At 40.7% G+C, this 22,629-nt stretch overlaps 1 protein-coding gene across 1 annotated transcript in view; it reads right to left on the bottom strand.

The window, feature by feature from the left end:
* plecb (plectin b) overlaps window positions 1-22,629 on the bottom strand; it is a 208,070-nt gene that overhangs the window by 146,437 nt on the left and 39,004 nt on the right. The window lies entirely within an intron of this gene.

Below are 22,629 nucleotides of genomic sequence, written 5' to 3'. Positions count from 1 at the left end.
CACACTCTGCTCTTACTGGTGCAATGTGCAATTAATTAAGATTAAACACCAGGTTGCTCCAATTTAGCCATGAAACATCCCACACTAAAATAACAGGTGTTTCAGTTTCATTATCCAACCCCTGTATCTCAATAAAATGCCAGAAACAGGAAAGTGCAGTAAACAGAGGGTTGTTTTTTTCACTCGACAGATGCAAAAACATTTGTCCCGTTCACAGGTAACCGCCACTGACGGGGTATTTACGTAAGTGTGACTGTTATAGTGAGGAGCTCAACCAAACTAGCATGAGCCCTCAGTGGTTTATAGGTTTTTTACAGAGGGAAAATGTCCAACAGTAAAGAGTTTACTAGCCCCTAGTGCGTGCCTTCCTCACAGACTAAAGATTTAACACCTTCCACACACATTCCTGGAAGTTCTCTGACGTTCTCTGAGGTATCCCCATCTTTCTCTCTCCCTTTTTTCTCTCCTTTTCATGCTATCTCTCGCTTTTTATGATTTTTTTCAAATGTAAATTTAATATTGAAGACATTAACCCTTAGAACCCTACGGACGGATTTTTCATCCAAAATCGCACCTTGTGTTCTCAGCTTAATTAACTTACTCTTTCTAAAAATTGGGATCTCAGTGCGGTAAAGCATCTACAAGAAATCCATTGAGAAAAACACCTAATAAAAGTGAGATATCCTTCTCCAACCAATATTATTTACCTTTAGTGCTTCAAACATATTTATATGATGTTTCAAACCAAATAATATCAGTAAATGACCCAATAGTCTCACACAAAAAAAGCGTGAAACTACCTGCACTCAAACTAAAGCTAGGTATGGCACTACTTTATATAGTTTTTATTTTACTTGCACATTTTACTAAGTAGTTATTTTGCACTAAACATTTTTATTTATTTAGACTAAAAAGTTTACATTTTTGTAGATAGTCTTTGTGTGTCCTGATAGGCTGCTCTGAATGTCATGTTTTTAGTAATCTACATGTATCCTAGAGGTGTGATTATAAAAAAAAAAAAATCCGCCTGATGCTCTCCATATATTTTTGCCAAAGTAATAAACCAGGTAATGAACTATCATCAATATTCTTATGCTTTCAACTTATATACACTCTAGTCTAATTATTTTTGAAAAGATATCTTAGGTGTAAATATATTTAAAGTCTATACATTTAAAAATAAGTAAAAAAAAAAAACAGGCACTTGGTAAAATTTTCACCAAAACATGGCCAGTTCCAGGAAAATATAACAATTCTGCTCCCTTTTACATTTTAAACGATTATGTTTTTGTGCAGCCGTATGGCTTCTGGAGTAAAAGACATAATAGCATGTGGCTGTCTGATATAATTACTGTGTTATAAGACCTGAAAGAAGAACTGACAAAAGGGTTCAAAGGGTTAAAGCTATACAGGATCACATGTGGAGTTATTTTGTACATAAAAACTGTTAAACACACTCATGTATTTGTCAGACATTGGGTAATATTAAGGTAACGAGATGTATACATATCCAGTAATCGGGAGCACATATATTTATAGCCAGGTGACTGAAGATGTGGATAGATAGAATTTTTGAATCGATGCCATGCATAAAATATAATTGTAAGTTAAAAGCCCTGTAATTTATTATGATTATTATTGTTTTGCATGTGTTTTTTTCTCTCTGTTTATATATATTATTTGAACTTTTTTGATTTGCATCTTGTAGTTAGTTTGGTCTGGTCTTTGTTTTAATCTTGCTTGAAAACTAAATCAAATTTATTTACAAAAATAAAAAAATGGGTTAAACAAACCAGAATATTATTTTTTAATATTTTACACTCCACAAACAGTATTTTTTTTTACGTCTTGCACCTGCATTGTTTGAAATAAATAAATCTACGCAGATAAAAAGGTGTAAAAAAAAGTATGTATCACAATACTTCAGGCTATTTTTGTGATAATGATATTCAAAAAAATGTTTGTTAATATTATTGTGTGCAATGTGTCTCAGATAAAGCACTGATAGTGTCAGGTCTTAGCCCTGTTTCGTGTCTCTGTGTGTCTTCCCCACGTGACCTGTGCCTCTCTGTGTCTCCTGTCAGTAGATTTCCACCATGTGTTTCTAATTTGTAGCTCCACCCCTTCCCCAGGTGTTTCCAATTCTAGTGTGTTTTATGTACTATAAATAGCTCTCCTCTGCCACCTTGTCCTCCGTCGGTCTTTGCACCTTCCCCTGTTGTTTTGTCTCTCCGTGTTCTTCCGTGTTCCATAGCCCTAGTCTTTGCCCGTGTTTTCCTCAGTTAATCTCTTGTATATGTTTTCTAGTTTCTTGTTTATTTCCTCGTTTCCCAGTCCTCTGCTTAGTGTTTTGTTTCTTGTATATCCCTTGTATAATATATCCCTGCCCTGTTTAGTTTTGTTTATTTCTTGTTTGTTTTTTCTAGTCTCTTGTTTAGCTCCGTGTTCCTTAGTTCCTTGTACATACCCCTTCTTTGTGTTTATTCCTAGTTTAGCTCCTTGTATATATTCCCTGTTTGGTTATCATTATTATTATCTCTAGTTTGTTATTGGTTATTTGTGTTTCTTTGTTACATGTTTACTTGTTGCTTGTTTCCTTGTTTCTTTGTTATTTATTTAATAAATTATTTATTTATATCGCCCTTACCTGCACCTGTGTCCGCCTCCTCGTCTCCCTGCCTGGGTCAATTCGTGACAGAAAGACCGACCTCAACATGGACACAGCAGGTTCTGCGTGGACTGGCACCAGAATGGCGATTCGCCGTGCTCCTTGCGGGACCCCGGCGCAGGACACCTCGAGGCCTCAAGGACGCCGCAGGCCTCGGGGTAGGCGTTCTAAGGGGTCCCGCCAGCCGGAAGAAGACCCCTTTTCCGGGGAGGATTTTCTTGGGGGGGCGCTAAGGGCTGGTGCGGTTAGCCTCGGTGCCTCCGTGTACCCGAGGCTAAAGGAGCGGGATCCGTGGGACTTTCTCGGGTGCGCTCCCAGTAGCTCCGAGGACGAAGAGGAGCTCTACCCTGCACCAGTCCGTGCTCCGTTACCGTTTCCCCCAGGGGCGGTGCTCTACCCGGCTCTCGGCCGCACAGCTCCAGAGGCCGTCCCGACTCCCGTCTGTTCCCCTGCAGCCAAGGTGCGCTCCTCACCGGCGGTTCCAGAGCTAGCTTCCCCGGTGGCTAAGGCGTTAGCTTCCCCAGCGCCTCCAAAGCTAGCTCCTCCCGCGGCCAAGACTCTGTCCTCACTGGCGCTTCCAGAGCTAGCTTCTCCAGTGGCTAAGGCGCTAGCATCCCCGGCGCCTCTCAAGCTAGCGTCTTCAGCGGCTAAGCCACGCTCCGTGACTTCTGTGACGGCTGTGAAACCGCGCCCCGAGATCCCCGCGGTAGCAGCCGAACCTCGCCCCGTGTTCCTCGCGGTAGCTGCCGAACCGTGCCCCGTGATTTCCGCGGTAGCAGCCGAGCCGCGCTACAGGACCTCCTACCCAGCGAGCCAGCCGCGAGCAGAGACTTTCCCCGCGCTTGACTCAGCCGGAGAGAGTACGAATCCAGTCCGGGATTTTGCGGCAACCGCACTCTCAAGCCCCACAGCTGCAGCGCCAGCACCTCAGGCTGAGGAGCTGGTTTTCATGGCGGCTGCAGAGCTGGATTCCGCCGCTGCGATCCAGCCTCTCTCTAGGACTATCTCCGCGGCAACCCAGCCGTGCACTGGGACTGTTATGGAGACTTTTCCCGCTCCGGTTTCTACCGGCGGCCCCGCGCTGCTTGCAGTGGACTTTACCGGCGAGGCTGCAGATCCAGTCCGGGTTTTCGTTTCAACCGCAGTCTCAAGCCCTGCTGCTGCTCCGCTGGATCTGCACACACCCAGCTCCGAAATTCTCTCGGCGGCCACGCCCATCTCCGAGGTGTCTTCGGCTGCTGAGCCACGCCCCCGGACTCCTGCCGTGTCTGCAGAAGCTGCTCCAGCCTCCGTCTCTGCAGAAGCTGCTCCAGCCTCCGTGTCTGCTGAAGCTGCTCAAGTCTCCGTGTCTGCTGAAGCTGCTCAAGCCTCCGTGTCTGCTGAAGCTGCTGAAGCCTCCGTGTCTGCTGAAAATGCTCAAGCCTCCGTGTCTGCTCCAGCTGTTCAAGCCCTCAAGTCTGCTCCAGCTGTTCAAGCCTTCAAGTCTGCTCCAGCTGTTCAAGCCTTCAAGTCTGCTCCAGCTGTTCAAGCCTTCAAGTCTGCTCCAGCTGTTCTAGTCTCAGTGTCTGTGCCAGCAGTTCCAGTCTCCGTGCCAGAGCCAGCTGCCCAAGTCTCCGTGCCAGAGCCAGCTGCCCAAGTCTCCGTGCCAGAGCCAGCTGCCCAAGTCTCCGTGCCAGAGCCAGCTGCAAAAGTCTCCGTGCCAGAGCCAGCTGCCCAAGTCTCCGTGCCAGAGCCAGCTGCCCAAGTCTCCGTGCCAGAGCCAGCTGCCCAAGTCGCCGCGCCGCCAGCACCAGCTCCCGCTGCCAGAGTCGCCGCGCCGCCAGCACCAGCTCCCGCTGCCAGAGTCGCCGCGCCGCCAGCACCAGCTCCCGCTGCCAGAGTCGCCGCGCCGCCAGCACCAGCTCCCGCTGCCAGAGTCGCCGCGCCGCCAGCACCAGCTCCCGCTGCCAGAGTCGCCGCGCCGCCAGCACCAGCTCCCGCTGCCAGAGTCGCCGCGCCGCCAGCACCAGCTCCCGCTGCCAGAGTCGCCGCGCCGCCAGCACCAGCTCCCGCTGCCAGAGTCGCCGCGCCGCCAGCACCAGCTCCCGCTGCCAGAGTCGCCGCGCCGCCAGCACCAGCTCCCGCTGCCAGAGTCGCCGCGCCGCCAGCACCAGCTCCCGCTGCCAGAGTCGCCGCGCCGCCAGCAACAGCTCCCGCTGCCAGAGTCACTACCCCACCGGTTCCTGCTCCCAGAACTTTGTTTGGCCCCAGGTCCCATGTACCCAGGCAGGCACCGAGGTCCCCTGACTTTGTCCCCAGTACTGTGCCCAGGCTGGCTCCTTGGACTTCCCCTCAGACATTTGCCAGTCCTGGGCACCCACCTGTGTTTCTGGTCCCCATGTCTCTCCCTGTCTTGGTCCCTGTCTCTGTTTACGTCCCTGTACCCGTGTCTGTCTCTGTCTCTGTTCCCGTCCCAGTTACAGTGTTTGTTTCTGTCCCTGTTAATGTCCTCGTCCCTGTTCCCATGTCCAGTCCCGTCCAGTCTCCTGTTCAATCTCCGTCCCCTGCCCAGTGTCCTGTCCAGTCTCCGTCCACCGTCCAGTTCCCTGTCCAGTTCCCCGTCCAGTCTCCTGTCCAGTCTCCGTCCACCGTCCAGTTCCCTATCCAGTCTCCGTTCCCCATCCAGTCTCCGTCTCCTGTCCAGTTCCCCGTCCAGTCTCTGTCTCCTGTTCAGTTCCCCGTTCAGTCTCCCGTCCAGTCTCTGTCCTCTGTCCTGTCTCCGTTTCAGTCCCCGGTTTCGTCTCTTGTTTTCCCCGGCCTCTCCCCGCCGCCAGCCCCCGGGGTTCGTTTTTACGCGCCTCGGGAGCTGCGCGTTTAGGGGGAGGCTTCTGTCAGGTCTTAGCCCTGTTTCGTGTCTCTGTGTGTCTTCCCCACGTGACCTGTGCCTCTCTGTGTCTCCTGTCAGTAGATTTCCACCATGTGTTTCTAATTTGTAGCTCCACCCCTTCCCCAGGTGTTTCCAATTCTAGTGTGTTTTATGTACTATAAATAGCTCTCCTCTGCCACCTTGTCCTCCGTCGGTCTTTGCACCTTCCCCTGTTGTTTTGTCTCTCCGTGTTCTTCCGTGTTCCATAGCCCTAGTCTTTGCCCGTGTTTTCCTCAGTTAATCTCTTGTATATGTTTTCTAGTTTCTTGTTTATTTCCTCGTTTCCCAGTCCTCTGCTTAGTGTTTTGTTTCTTGTATATCCCTTGTATAATATATCCCTGCCCTGTTTAGTTTTGTTTATTTCTTGTTTGGTTTTTCTAGTCTCTTGTTTAGCTCCGTGTTCCTTAGTTCCTTGTACATACCCCTTCTTTGTGTTTATTCCTAGTTTAGCTCCTTGTATATATTCCCTGTTTGGTTATCATTATTATTATCTCTAGTTTGTTATTGGTTATTTGTGTTTCTTTGTTACATGTTTACTTGTTGCTTGTTTCCTTGTTTCTTTGTTATTTATTTAATAAATTATTTATTTATATCGCCCTTACCTGCACCTGTGTCCGCCTCCTCGTCTCCCTGCCTGGGTCAACTCGTGACAGATAGCTTTTGTGCTCATTTGAATATTACAGACAAACCTTAAACTAAGAAAACTAAAGCAACTAAATAACAGTCTTTCTATTGTGAGTTTCTGCCCTTCATGAATGTATTGAAAACTGACATGTCAGTCATTAAAGACAGAAGAAACTGTTTATTTAAAACTACACAAGTCCTTATGTATTATTGTACACTAGCCAATATCACTGGATGTTTTTTTAAGCACTTAGATTGCAGTATCGACCACACAATGTCTATAATTCCAGACATAGTTGGAATGCTGTAGATGACATGGGCTAATGCAGTTTTACATCATTCAGTTTCATTTCTACAAAACTGATCAGAGAGCAGTGCAGTATGTTAGACAGAGAGAAAAGACCCCACCCGCGCTCTCTATCAGACACTGGGTGTTAGCCGTGTCACGGGCGACCGCCACTGTGGACGTCCGCTCAGCATTCCACCAGCCTGAGGTCACACGCACCCATAAAGCTCCAGGGACACTCATGCCAATTGAGAGCAGAGGACACACACTCTGTCTCGCCTGCCAGCGCACTCACTGTGCGCACACACTCTAACTACTGCAGACCCGCAGGCTAAAACACACACTCTGCACTCAGGACTCAGAACTCACAGGTCATTAAGAAAACAACAGAAAAAAGAAATCTCAGCCATGAGAGGAGCTGTAACAGGAAAAACTACGTATTAAATGAAGATCTCGCACACGTAGTAAGCACCATGCATGTGTGTGTGAGTGTGTTTTTCTGTAGGGCAGGGCACATAGCCAGGGATCACTTCTAATCACTCCTCATTGTTCAAAAACCAATGTTGGCGCTCTACCATACTCCAGCTCTTGGCTGCGTGAACTCTAAAAACACCTGACAGGATGTCTATGCTTTTCCCCATTGTTGAAAATATCCAAAGATAAACATTATTTGAACTGGAGATTCTGACTGGCTGGGAAATAACCCACGAGTGCCACTATGTCCTAACAGCCAATCAAAATTCATCTCTGTGTCATTATTTTGTTTAAGCGACAAACCTTTTAAATCTTATTATCTCTATACATATCTTATTTCTATTGAATGTCTTTGTTTATTTTAGTATTTTACTTTATTCTTATATATTTTTCTATATTATTTTAAATCATTTTCTAAGCAGTTTTCAAAGTATTTCACTGCTAAATGTCGCAGGTATGAGACACCAATACACCCCAATTACACAGAAAGTGCATTATACACATCAAGCACTACAGGCACTAATAATCTGATAACTGCAGCTAAAATAGATTTAGTCAATAATCCAATAATATGTTAACATGCATTTGAGCATTTAGATAATGGGAAATTTATATGAGTTAGAAAATAATTATCTATTTTGCAACCACACAACAATCAGAAGTGTGTAGCAAACTTTAAACTTTCTTCCGCACATTTATTCTAAACATGGATCCACTTTACTGATCAATTTGGATCTTCAATTTTACGTTTTTTAATAATAGTACATAACATAAGTTTTCTGACAGCATTCTCTACATTGCTGCATAGACAAAGGCATCTTTAGTCTAGTGTGCATGAGGAGATTTAGAAAAACAAAAGAAATCAAAGCTGAGACATCCAATCTTTTAACTAAAACACAGCTCTCTTAATCAGATTTTTTAATTGGAGTCTTAGACCTTAATCTGATAAAAAAAAAAAAAGGAAAATTAGACTATGTTTCCTTTGTGACCAATTAAATAGTCAGAATACAGATTACAATCAGATTGTTAAGTGCATGCAAAAAAAAACTAAGTGAAATTAAGCATAAGGAGGTGGATAACAGAAAGCTGTATGATAATTCCTCAGTGTTTAAACGCAGTGCTTGCTAATAAATCAAAGCTATTTGTCCTGGCTAATGTAAATCACCATTCGTATTAATCTATTAGGCGAATTCACTGTCTTGAATTGTAACAATAAACAGCAGGATTGGGTCTACATGGGTCTACATTGGGTCTGATGTTCAGCACCAGTGCCAACAACAACCTCATTGGCAGCAAAACAAGTGCCAATTTCATGGCGTAGAACTCCCTCTCCTGTACTGTTGAGTAAATGTCTCATTTATAATAATAAAAAATGAGATAAGAAATAAGAAAAGAAATAAGAAATAGCACAAAACTGCTATTTTCTTTGTAATATTAAAGCCTTATTATTATTTTTTTACATCTTATTTTTCAATGTTTGTATGTTTAAAACTACAATGCTTTAAAATTTGACATTATTAACTTCAGTTAAGATGAACACAGACAAAAACAAGTAGAATATCATGTTCAAACTACTCAAACACAGGTATTAACACACAGCTAACAACATCCCACTACACAGTGTTTTTTACACAGTTTTTTTTTTCCTGATTGGACTAATTATCGTTTCCACCAATATCTGTTCATGCATTTTCTGCTGATATTGGAATAAATGTTACATCTGAAACCAACACTGATACTCAACAATACTGATAAGCATCCAGTTTTCAAAACTTACCTAGCAACACAATATGTACACCTGCATATGTACTGTTTCAGTACAGTCATGGGACTCCCACACAGGCTAATAATCTTTCACTGTAGGAATGTTGTGCATCTATGTATGTGTAGTGATGGGGGTGTTGGGGGGAGGGGGGAGGGTACCTCACAGGCTATCATAGTTTCCCATAATCACAAAAACAAACACGCTTCCACCCACGCAGGGTTGTCAGGGCCACGGTCAGGGCTGGTGGGTGGAGCGACTCGGCGACTGTGGGCAGCAGAAACTGGAAGAATGACACAGAGACTGTTCTGAGGAGACAGACAGGTACTCAGTTTCTATTCTCAGCTTCATCAGCTTCATCAGCTTCATCATAAACACCACTATCACTACGAAACTGAATATACTCTTGTTGTCATACAGACAGAAGTCCACTAGGGGCTGTTCTTCCCCAGTTCATTGCAGTTCATCTTTTTATCAGCTTGCCAAACTTTAGCAGATGAAGAGCACCAATGTCAAACTAAAAATTACAGGAATTAAAGGGATTGTGTCCAAGAACATTTGCAGACAAATAATGAACAACATGTACTGATAAAACACTGTCCAGCAATTTACATGGTGGACAAATATCATAACCGACTAGTGGATATAAACTATGCTGTATGATATTTACTGTAGCTCAGTGAAAACTGGTGGCCTGAGAGTCTGTGAGAATCTACACATTTGTAATAGAGTCAATCTTGCCAATTCAATCTTCTGTGTACTCCCACACAGAATACTGATGCCAAAAGTCATGGGATAGTGTTTAAATTAAACCCTTTCAGGCCCTGAGTCAGCTACAATGGACATCACGTAGTTTCTTTTTTTCAAATGTTTTCTTGCACAGAACACTAACTGAGACCTGTTGTACATCAAAATGGTTCATATACCAGCCAATAAAACAGTAGCTTTGCCCAGCCCACTCATTTTGTGGCCCTACTTTTTCTGTGCAGTTTTGATATTTATTTTTTATTGTAGTAACTTGCATACATTACATTACATTACATTTGGCAGACGCTTTTGTCCAAAGCGACTGACAGTATAAAAGTACAGGGGTTGGACAATGAAACGGAAACACCTGTTATTTTAGTGTGGGAGGTTTAAGGCTAAATTTAGTGTTTAAGGCTAAATTGGACCAGCCTGGTGTTTAATCTTCATTAACTGCACATTGCACCAGTAAACGCAGAGTGTGAAGGTACAATTAGGTGTTTCAGTTTCATTGTCCCCTGTACATAAAGTAATAGAAGTTAATGGAAAAAAAACATTTTTAGTCAGGGCCAAGAAGAGGTCAAAGGGAAAAAATGTGATAGAGGAGTAAAGGAGGGGAAGCAGGAAATAAGGTTAGAAGCAGTTAGTTTGTTAGAGGTGTTAGGAGAGTAAGTGCTCTTTGAAGAGCTACATACATGTAGTTGTCATGTTCTTCCTCAGTTTCTTAAAAAATGCTCTTAAATTCACTTTGCAGACATATGTTCAGTTTAATTAATTTTTTAAGGTTATTTTTCAATAATAAATTTGGTTGATATGTATTCTCTAACAGTGGGTGACTTAATGACTATTAAAAAATGTGGGACCCGGGCTGAGATCAGTTGAGAACCCCTGCTTTAGAACACTTTTTAGCATGTTTAGAAATAAAAAAGTGTGGTGAGGTGGGGTGGAGTGGAGTTTTGATCTGTCAAGGGGTACTTTATGTAGGATTGAGGGGGGTAACTGGGTGGGTGGACTATAATAATGGGAAAGGGGCTTTCGATCATAATTGTAAAAATTGGAAATATTTAATTGTGACTACTTTGTAATTTGCATTGTTATACTTTTCCAAAATAAAAAATATGAATATAAATATATATATATCTTATCTGCTTATATTTTCAGTGTTATACTGTGTGTGATTTTTCATTCTAACAGTAGCCTGAAATATGCAATTCTGAGTTATGTGCATTTGGAATAACATGAATACATTTTCGCAATCGATATGCGCTGACTCAGCAAGTCATATTTTAGGACTGAAAAACAATGCCCTTGGGGGATGTAATCTCCATCCAAGCATATGGCTAAAAGCGGAGGCCTTGCCAAAGCTGTCCCGGGGGGGCAGGAGTCTCTGGGAATAGTCCCGTGTTACTGTCCAGGCTTGTACTTTCGAGTTTTCTACACAAGGTGAAAGACCTCTCAATGAACAGGCCTGACAGCTTCAGCCATTATCAATGATTTATCACTCGCTGTGTTTAACTGTGTGTGCCAGAAACCTGTTGCACGATGAGATCATCTCTTGTGACAAGAGCTAGTGTACAGTATCTGCATTTTTTTTAAAAGGAAGTACCAGCATTCCACTTAATTCTGTTCTGTCAAATAACAGAGTGTGAGTGGAGCGTATGTTTGTTTTAACCTTACAAACCTGATATGGGTAAAGTAAAGAGCAAAGGTCAGGGACCGTTCTCGTTTCATTCACAGGCAAAGCATTATTTGTTATTACTATATAAATATATTTTTCAGTAAATCTTTGTAAGAAGATTAGATCTAAGATTTTCCACATGAATAATGACGGGGAAAGTAAAAAAAAAGGAGCTTTTAAAACAAGCATGAGTAACAACAAACACAATACTATCCTTATCAGATCCTTAACAGCACTGACGCTTTCATCTTTGAGAGAAACAAGAACATTAAGCTCAGAACAAAAGTTCAGATGTTTCTGTCCTGTTCTGTACTTTTATTGTCAGAACTATAAGTTTGTGCAGCTAAACAAAAAGCCTTTTGAAAGGAAGAAGAAAATAGGCATTTGTTTCTGGTCTTCTTGCTGTCTCAAAGTCCAGACCTCAACCTTATTGAATGTGCTTGGGCACTAAGCTTGGTGAAATGGTAAAAAGTTTGGCAAGCAAATCAAATCTACCAGTAGCAGCTGATTTAAAAAAAAAACTGCTACCCAAATACTTTTTCATACTTAGTATCAGAAATTTGTACTCAAAAATACTGCACTTCATACAATGAAACTGGACTAAGTATGCCCTTAACAATGAAATGTGAAATTGTTCAGTGTTTTTAAGCACTGACAATGTCCATTATATATTTAAAGTCGTATATTTTATTATGATTACAAAATGCATTATGATAACATAAAGTATTGTCATACTGCCCACCCCTAAACCGAAAAATGGAAAGCATGTGCAAATCAAAAGTGTCCTTCTGAAGAACAGATACCAGATGATAAAGAAACAAAAAAATCTGCACAAATTGTGTCATGCCACAAATCAATCAACCATTGTAGTCTGAAGAAAAAGTTGAATAACAAGTTACAAATACACTAAATTTACCAGCAGTGTACACAGATTTCGGTTTTGTTTCCTTGCGTGAATTCTTTGGTAGCATTCCTGTCAAAACCTCTACATATAAATTCTAGGGATACACCAGCTGAGATGCTAACATCTCTTATATTAATACTTTTTTCTTTTTTTAAAAAGCAAGACGGATATCAAGTAGACCATTTTGTTTATGCAATTGTAAAAGTGGCAAAAAAAATGCTAAATAAAGTTGTTTATTTAGTATTTGGTATTTTGGCAGGTAGAGGGAGGTAAAGGAAAGTAGAGTGAGGTAGACATAGGTAGACTGAGGTAGAGTAGAGTTTGGTAGAGAAAAGTAAAGGGAGAGCCTGAGGTAGAGGGTGGTAAATAAAGGTAGGTAAGGTTAACGGGAGGTAGAGATAGGTAGAGGGGGAAAAATATAGATAAAGGAAGGTAGAGAGAGTTAGAGGGAGGTAGAGATAAGTAGAGGAAGGTAGAGAAAGTTAGAGGGAGGTAGAGATAGATAGAGGGAGCTAGAGAGAGATAGAGGGAGGTAGAGATAGATAGAGGAAGGTAGAGATAGATAGAGGGAGGTAGAGATAGATAGAGGGAGTTAGAGATAGATAGAGGGAAGTAGAGATAGGTAGAAGAAGGTAGAGATAGATAGAGGGAGGTAAAGATCAGTAGAGGGAGGTAGAGGTAGGTAGAGATCAGTACAGGGAGGTACAGAAAGTTAGAGGGAGGTAGAGATCAGTAGAGGGAGGCAAAAGGAGGTAGAGATCGGAAATAGGGAGGTAGATATAGGTAGATGGAGGTAGAGATAGATTGAGGGAGGCAAATGGAGGTAGAGATCGGAAATAGGGAGGTAGATACAGTGAGTCCAAGAAGTATTTGATCCCTTGCTGATTTTAATGGTAGATATATTCTAACATGGAGAGACAGAATATCAAGACAAAAATCCAGAATATAATTTTAAAGAATATATTTTAATTAATTTGTATTTCAATGAGGAAACTAATTATTTGATCCCTCTTGCCAAACACACTCAATACTTAGTGGCAAAGCCTTTGTTTGCAAGCACAGCGGTGAGATGTTTGTTGTAGTTAACCACAAGTTTAGCACACACACCAGGGGGAATTTTGGCCCACTCTTCTTTGCAGATCCTCTCTAAATCATGAAGGTTGGTGGGCTGTCGCTTGGCAACTCTGACCTTCAGCTCCCTCCATAGATTTTCGATCGGATTGAGGTCTGGTGACTGGCTGGGCCACTCCATGACCTTAATGTGATTTTTCTTGAGCCAATCCTTTGTTGCCTTTGCTGTATGTTTAGGGTCGTTATCATGTTGGAAGACCCAACCACGGCCCATTTTCAGATCCCTGGCAGAGGGGAGGAGGTTGTCCCTCAGGATTGTGCGGTACATTGCTCCATCCATCTTCCCAGTGATGCGGTGAAGTAGCCCTGTACCCTTGGCAGAGAAACACCCCCAAAACATTATGCTTCCACCTCCATGCTTGACGGTGGGCACAGTGTTCTTGGGGTCATAGGCAGCATTTTTCTTCCTCCATACATGGCGGGTGGAGTTGAGGCCAAAAAGTTCAATTTTGGTCTCGTCTGACCACAAAACCTTCTCCCAATAACTTGGTTCATCTTTCAAATGATCATTGGCATACTTGAGGCGCGCCTCCACATGTGCTCTCTTCAGCAGGGGTACCTTTCGGGCACTGCAGGATGTGAATCCATTGTTGCGCAAAGTGTTGCCAATTGTTTCCTTGCAAACTGTGGTCCCAGCTGCCTTCAGGTCATTTGCTAACTCCTGCCGAGTGGTTGCAGGACGATTTCTGACCGTTCTCAGCATCATTGCCACCCCACGAGGCGAAATCTTCTTTGGAGCACCGGGCCGAGGTCTGTTGATTGTCATGTTATACTCTTTAAACTTTCTGATAATTGCACCAATAGTTGTTACTTTCACATCCAACACCTTACTAATCTTTTTGTAGCCCATTCCAGCTTTGTGAAGGTCAACAATTCTGACTCTGAGGTCCTGTGACAGCTCTTTGGTTTTACCCATGTTGGAGACTTGAAATCTGTGTGATCTGTCTGATTCTGTGGACAGGTGTTTTTCACACAAGTGATTAGTGAGAACAGGTGGCTTCAGGTCAGGTAACAAGTTGATTGGGAGTGTCTAACTGGTCTGTAAAAGCCAGAACTGCTAATGAATACTAAGGGATCAAATACTTATTTCACTCCATGAAATACAAATTAATTAATATATATTCCTTAGATTTATTTTCTGGATTTTCTTTTTAATATTCTGTCTCTCCATGCAAGAATACATCTACCATTAAAAGTATAGAATGATCATGTCTTTATTAGTGGGCCAACGAAGAAAATCAGCAAGGGATCAAATACTTCTTGGACTTACTGTATAGGTAGATGGAGGTAGAGATAGATTGAGGCAGGCAAATGGAGGTAGAGATAGGAAATAGGAAGGTAGAGATAGGTAGATGGAGGTAGAGATAGATTGAGAGAGGGAAATGGAGGTAGAGATAGGAAATAGGAAGGTAGAGATAGGAAATAGGGAGGTAGAGATTGGTAGATGGAGGTACAGTCAAGTACAAAAATAATAGGTGTTAACGGTAAAACATTTTTAGATAGGGCTTAAAGGAGGTCAAAGGGGAATAATAGGATAGAGGAGTGAAGGAGGGGAAGAAGGAAATGAGGTTAGAAGTAGTTAGTGTGTTAGAGGTGTTAAGAGAGTAAGTGCTCTTTGAAGAGCTCTGTCTTCAGGAGTCTCTTAAAGATAGCGAGAGATTCTCCTGATCTGGTAGTGGAAGGTAGTTTGTTCCGCCATTGGGGAACTCTGTATGAGAACAGTCTGGATTGCTTTGTGTGAGTGTTTGGTAAAGCGAGGCGACGTTCATTGGAGGAGCGCAGCGGCCGGGAGGTGGCGTAAGCCTTCAGGAGCGAGTGCAGGTAGGAAGGAGCTGTTCTGTCATTACCAGATAGGTTGAGGGAGGAAGAGGGAGGTAGAGATAGATTGAGGGAGGCAAAGGGAGGTAGAGATAAGTAAAGGAAGGTGGAGGTAGGTAGAGGGAGGTAGAGAGAAGTGATGGAGATAAGTAGACTGAGGTATAGTGAGGTAGAGGGAGGAGTTTAAATTAATTAATTCTAACAAACTATTAAAAATAAACTTAACTTAAAAAAAAAAACTGAATTTACCATAAGATAAAAAAACACATGACCAGATCAGGAAAAGAATAAACAACGTTTACACTAATAAAGCAGAGGTAAAATGTTGTTTGTATTTATTCCTCCCCTGCAGGCTACATGTTTCTGCTGTCACAGTGCTGACATTATCTGTGACATAAGGCTGACAGCCAGAGGATATGACATTTGGAAGAGATGGACAGAGCGGCTGCACTAAGGGCAGTGCAGCTACATTTTCCACTCCTCTTATGATTCTTTAAACTGGGCGAGTGCATCAGTGGTACATGAACCAGCTCTCTGTGGTAGAAACACTCAGAAATAACCACACAATCTAATTGGTTTCTACTCTAAATAATTACAGCTCTCATAATGCTGACTCTCTTCTCCCCGATGACTCTGACATTAATGCAGTTTCTGCAAACTACAACTGGGGAAAAACATGGCTACTACAGGAAGCCCCAGCTCAGCTGTTACTGTAGCACTTGAGTGGAGAATAAACATGGGTTGTCGTAGACTAGGAATAGTTTATATGACCAAATATACATATAAAGATCACAATACTAGTATTAGAGCTGGGCGATATGGGAAAAAATCTTATCACGATATAGTTTTCCATATCAGTCGATATCGATATGTATCACGATATAAATCAAATCACTTTGTGTCACACTTAAAGGTTTGTTTTTATTAGTGAGAGAATAAGGGAGTGATGGAAGTTTTATCACAATATTTTTTTCTGTATCTCCATAATTATTAGGGCTGGCCCGAATAGCATTTTTTGAGCTCCGGATATTTGGCAGTAATTGGTAGCGAATATTCCAATATTAGTTTTAAAAAAAAACAAATTAATCATGAACGCGAGCCAGAACCCGAGCTTGAACGTCAGCCTGACTCAGGCGCTGCATGAACTCGGGCTTTTTTCCAATTTTTTCCAATTTTCCATGACTGAAAAAAAAACTTGGGCTATAAGCTCAATATTAAATATTTCGTTTGTTTAGAAATTATTTTATATTCTTAAACCATGTTAAATTATATTAGATTAGTAGGGCTGGCCCGAATAGCGTTTTTTGAGCTCAGAATATTGGGCACTGATTGGCAGCCAATATTGGAATATTTGTTTTTAAAAAGACGGATTAAAAACTGATTAAAGTAAAACAAAAATTGCAACTCGGCCCCTTTAATTCACCACAAAGTTTTCCAAGACCCAGCCGGAAAAAAAAAGATTTCCCACCTTTTCCTCAGCTGGGTCGGGCTCAAAAAATGATTTGTGATAGGCTGTTTTTTGGTTTGTTTGTTTAAGCACTTAGGCTTTTGTACTGCTGCAGTGCAATATTTAGATTTTATATTCTGAAATTCGTTAGGTTTTATTTCTTTTAGCATTTTGAACTTTTTTTCCAATTTCAAATTTATTTTTTTCTGTTCGTTATGTTCTATCGGTCCTTGCGTTTTTTGTAGTTGAAGTTGAATTTAATATTGAAGTTCAATATTTCTAATTTATATTTTGAAATTCGTTAGATTATATTTATTATTGTATTTTGAGCTCACTTTAGTTGGTTATTTTCCAAATTCATATCTATTTTTCTGTTATTATTAAATGTTATTAGCTTATTAGCTTAGCTTGTCATTTAGCATACAGAACTTCTCACGGATTTTTAATGAATGTTGATTTATTAATTTAAAAGCTGTACCTTATTAAAAGTATTTTAAGCCAGACAGACACTGTGTGATTTTTTAATGAGTTTATCTGCACTTTTAAATGGTTTGTCCTGTAGGAAACGCACACGATTTGTATGCTGACACTGTTGTCTGACTGAGGAGCTGCTTTCCGTCAAATGCAGCCTGTAGGCAGGAAAAAATCCAGCCAGAACCGACCATATCATGAGCCAGTTTTAAAGCCAGTAATTTAGTAGAGCATTAAACTACAAATCTGAGATGTACCTGCTGTACTTCTTAATCTCTGCCCCCAAAACGGTCCATTAACTTGCTTGACAGACGCGTCAAATCCCCCGCGAGCACGCGCGGCGCACCGATTAATTCATGCGTTGAGCTTTAAACGCGCAGCTGAGCTGTAATTGGGGAAATATCACAAAAATCACAGTGTGATTTGTTACATTAAAAAAAAAGACCATTTTCTTCCGCCTAATCTGAGAGGAAAGCGGTGTTCTCGACCGGCCCGAGTTCATGCAGCGCCTGAGTCAGGCTGGCGTTCAAGCTCGGGTTCGGGCTCGCGTTCAGGCAGATAATCTAAATGATAAATGATTTTGTGTTTTTGCACTTGGGCCATAAGCTCAATATTAAAAAGTTCGTTTGTTTAGAAATTATTTTATATCCTTAAACCATGTTAAATTATATTAGATTAGAGGAAAGTCATTTAGACATCATTCTTAAGGTGTTTTTGTCCTGTTACCGCTCCGCAAAAAAACCTCTTCCTTTAATCCGCGCCCCACATACACATTTTTGCAGCACCTGCCCCGAGGTCCTAATATAAATTGAATTAATTACATTTAGTGCTTAAAATTTACTTAAAATTTATTTAAAACGTGCTGAACAGTGCGGCCGTTTATTCCCAAAGTACAAACACTATGGTTGTTTGCGTGTGTCGGGCCATACTCCACTATTCTTTAGGGTTTTTTGTTGCATGCATGAGAATAACTATTACAATTTTCTTAACTATTTATTAATTTGCTCCAGCGTCTTCTGGATTGATTACACGTTGTGTTTTCGTTGTTTGCCGCGCCACTTAGACGGAAATGGAAATGAATGTTTATCGAATTCTATTGCACAGGCTTATCATCGTCATCGAGGGAAAAATTATCGCGAAACAAATCGATATCGTTATATCGCCCAGCACTAACTAGTATTATTATGTATTTAACAATTAAACGAAATAAGCAATAAAAATATTTAATTCAGAGATTTGTTCATTTGCCAGTCTTATTCCAGGGCAGAGTAAAGCCCAACTAACAGGAGAAAGAACAATGACAACTGTTTGTTTTAAGTCTCTGTTTTTATGAAATGTTCCATTTCCTGTAGTCAGACCGTGAGCTTATTGGTGTATACATCACACATATGCATACAACTAGATGCCATATTTTACTAATTCTGGACAGTTATTCTACATTTCCACACTAAATAATTCTGCAGCAGGACAATAATCCAAAGCACACATACAAGTTTAAATAAAAAAACCACACACAAATGAAGGTTTTGGGGTGGCCTACTCAACGTCTGATTGAGATGCTGTGGCATGATCTTAAACAGGCCGTTTAAGCGGGACAACCTTCCAATGTGTCTGAATTTAAACAATTCTGTATAGAAGAGTGAAGCAAAATTCCTACTCAGATAGTTGAAAGAATCATTGCCAGTTATTGGTAAAGCAAAACCGTTTTCACACAGGGTTAAATTGGTTTGGATAGTTTTTTCTTTGTATAATTACTCAGGTTATATTTGTTTGATATTAATGTATGATATTCGGAAAAAATATCTGTATGACAAAAAAAGCAAAAACGGGGGCGCCGAGTGGTCCAGTTGTCTAAAGTGCTGCCACTATGAGCAGGAGGTCGCCCCCGCTCATGTAGCTTTGCCATCAAGCTGCCAGCGCTCAGAGGGAGCAAAATTGGCCCTGCCCCCTCCGGGTGGGTAGATGGCGCTCTCTCCCCACATCACTCCTAGAGTGATGTCCGCAGCAAAGGGCGTCTGTGAGCTGATGTATCAGAACCGAGGCACTTCCGCATCAGCAGCAGCTCGAAAAGAAGTGGTGGCTGACTTCACATGTATCTGAGGAGGCATGTGCTAGTCTTCACCCTCCTGGTGTGTTGGGGCATAGGGGGAGTCCTAATAACTGGGTTGGGTAATTGGCCTTGTAAACTGGGGAGAAAATGGGAAAATAAGTTTCAGAACGTATTATTGTGCAGTGTGCTTTTGTTGGTTATTTTAAAAGTAGTTTACAGGTGATGGTGTCTCTCATGTTGGCAGTGTTAATAATGTTGGTAAATTTTTACAAGAGCAGTCTGATTGTGCTTCCTGGGGTTTTAAACAAGTAAGAAAGGTACACCTATACAAGTCATCATATAGGACCCAGCTCACTTCCCAGATTAGGATCTATAAAATCTATAAGTGACTGAATTCTGATTTTAAAAAAAAGATCAGTTTTGACGTCTCACAAAGCCCTGATTTGTGTCATATTAAGGCAAACAACTGATTTAATTCAATAGCCTGCTAACGTGAATGCACTGTTTGCATGGTTAGTAATGGTTCTTTCAGGAAAGCCTCTTGTAAACGGTTCAATACAGCACCAAGGGTGCCCATTAATAACCGTGTGCTTAGCACTTGATGATAATACACAAAACGAATGACACTTGATATTGTAATTATACACTTGATGGAACTGAGGGTCAGTAATTATGGATATTCTAAGCTGTATAGCAGGGCTGCAGTATAATGAGTGTGGAATGGTCAGCTGGTGGGATGCTCTGAGTGGTATGTGTTTCTGACCTCACACTTCGAGCTTAACTCAAGGAAAAGGAGTTTAACACTGCAGAGAGACGGACTGAGCTCAGAGCTGCTAACAGAGCAGAATGTAACAGCAGGTGAAGAACAGTCTCTGATAGACTTATGAAGTGGGCTGTGGGCTGTGGGCGTGTGTGCATTTATCTTCCTGACTGTAGACTTGTATGCAATGTCAAGTATGCTTAGGAAGGTGTAGAGCAATTGTGTGTGTACTGACTGAGCAGCAGCTGTGTGGGGTGACCTGCCGTGTCATTCCTGGGCCGCGTGCTCACTCAGTCACTCCGGCTCATGTTGCTCAGCGTGCCGTGGAGCTGCAGTAAGCTGCTTCTTTCTGTCTACAGCTGCTTTACAAATTCTACACATTCCAGAAAAATATGGAATTACTTTTCATTACTATTCAAGTTTTCAACGATTTGTAAAAAAAATCTCAGGTTACTATTAGTTTTGTAGCTTGCTGTAAGATTAGTATAATCAATCAATCAATCAAGTAATCAATCAATCAATTAATTAACCTTTATTTCCACTCGGTACATAAATTGAGAGTAACCCTCATTTTTAATGCATCCGAGCATTTTACAAAATTAAAGGGACTGAAAAATAAGTTTAAAATAAAAAAAAAACAAGCAAACAATATAATATTTAATAAAGAAGAAATGAAATATTTTAGAATGAAAGGATATGCAGACAGGCTAAAATGTAACGCAATAAAAGAAAGACATAAATAATTAGAAGAATAAAAAATAAACACAATTAAAGAAATAAAGGACTAAAATAAGACTACAATTATACAAAAAGTAAATGATGGAATTAAAATAAAAAATAAGTTAATAAGTTTAAAAAATATTAAAAAATAAATAAATAATGAAATAAAAACGTAAAAAGGCCAAAGATAAAACCAGTACTAAAATAAATAAAAGAATGACTTTTATTAAAAAATAAAAGGGCTAAAAATAAAACATAAAATTGAAAAAAGTTGGAAAATTTTATAAAATTATTAAAATAAATAAAAAGGTAAAAAAAAACTCAACATGCATTTGAAGTGAAAGGTTCTTAAAAATGCCCCTAAATACTACAGTTATTTATATACAGTGATTTATTTTTAAATTGTGAGATGCGTAACATTTATCACAGAAACAAATCAATCCCGATTGCATATAAATAAAATATATGCATTTAATGAGTAATTTTATAGTAATTTCTGCAATGATTTACACTGAAAAGTATTTGGAGATCATTGTATTATTAACTGTTTCAATACCACTTTAAAATTACACTACCCTTATAAAGGGTTTATAAATGGTTCATAAAAGAGTTTATACATAAATAAACACATATATAGAACATATTTCGTTGCTATCCATTTTGTCGATTTTTAGTTTACTACATAATTTGAACAGACAAACCGTCCCTTACACTGTGCATTTTTTTTTTTGATGAACAGACTAATAGAAATATTTTAAAATGTTTTTTTTTTCTTTTTCATTTAAAGTTGCTGTTTTGGAGACACTTTTCATTGGATAGTGAAGATTTGTAAATATGTAAAAATGCTATATTTGATAGCAATTAACTCAGAAATCATTAACTCTTAATAAATCAATAATAAACCCTTTGTAAGCATAGTCTTGTTCCAAAGCGATGCCATACCATTTTCAAAAGTTGCAAACTAAACAAAGCATAAAAAAGTCAACTTTGTTTTAGAGAAATCTAGACTCTATGTGCATCACCAATCATAGCAAGAGTATAACAGGAACACTCATATTTTATTAATAAATAAAATGTCATTTATAAAAAAAAGAACATCATTTCAGTGTATGCTCTGTCCGAATGGCAGAGACTTCTTGGAAATCATTTTCCTCTCTTAAACATGTCTGGACCATCTTCAAGGTGAATAAAAATAAAGTCTTCTTCTATCAGGGCTTGTTCTACCATGACAGAGTCGGCTTTATTCCAGAGGGAAGAGTCTTGCATCTAATTATGCACAGATTCCGTTCTCATCTCTGGAGTAAAGCATGGGGCCATTTACTGCTAGATTCACTGTCTGGACATTCACTACTGCATCGGTGGCAACTCAAACCACATGATGAGGTCAGATACAGCCTTTTAATAAAACAATTAAAAGTCCTTCCATCTTACTCCAGCACTTACTGATGAAATGTTCAGCAACAGGCAAGAGTCTGACAGCTGTAAATTGACAGTTCAGACAAAAATTAAATTTATTAAATTTATTGCTTATACCCAGTTTTTACTAGTTGAATCTGCATCGTTATATTTACAGTAAAGTTTCTAATTTAATGCAGCTGAAAAGAAAATTTAACATTACAGCCACCTGTAAGCAAATTGTATGGCTAGATCCTCACACGCTCGTCTGACATGCTGGAAACAGTACCGTATTTTTCGGACTATAAGGCGCACCGTATTATAAGACGCACTATCAAAGAACGCCTATTTTCTGCTATTTTTCCATACATAGGGCGCATCGCATTATAAGGCGCGTTAAGTGACACTAGAAAGGGTGCCTATATCAAAGTGAACAGGGGTGGCGCCATGTTTCCCTTCCCCCACCGGGGGTGGTCGCTTGCCGGTGGAGCGTCTCATTATACAAATCTAGCTCTTTCAAAGTCAAACGAGTGCTGGATATTAATCTACACAGATTCCTCTCCTGAAAACTGTTTATTTGGGTGAGTAACGTGCTTCAGTTTATTTACAGTAAGCTTAGATTTCCAGATGTCCACTAAGGCTTGCTGCACCAGCGTTAGCATAGCTATCCGCTAGCACGCTAGCTAGTCCCCTAAACTAGTAAAGTTAACCCAAACTTAAACGACAGCGTTACACTGAGTAATCCTGCGTGTTCTGGTAAGACAGTGAGATATTAGCTAGCGATTCGTCCCC

This window comes from Astyanax mexicanus, chromosome 6 (genome assembly GCF_023375975.1).
Source record: "Astyanax mexicanus isolate ESR-SI-001 chromosome 6, AstMex3_surface, whole genome shotgun sequence".
NCBI classification, from domain to species: Eukaryota; Metazoa; Chordata; class Actinopteri; order Characiformes; family Acestrorhamphidae; genus Astyanax; species Astyanax mexicanus.
Note: the sequence above shows the minus strand (reverse complement) of the source record. Positions and strands in the feature narration are given on the sequence as shown.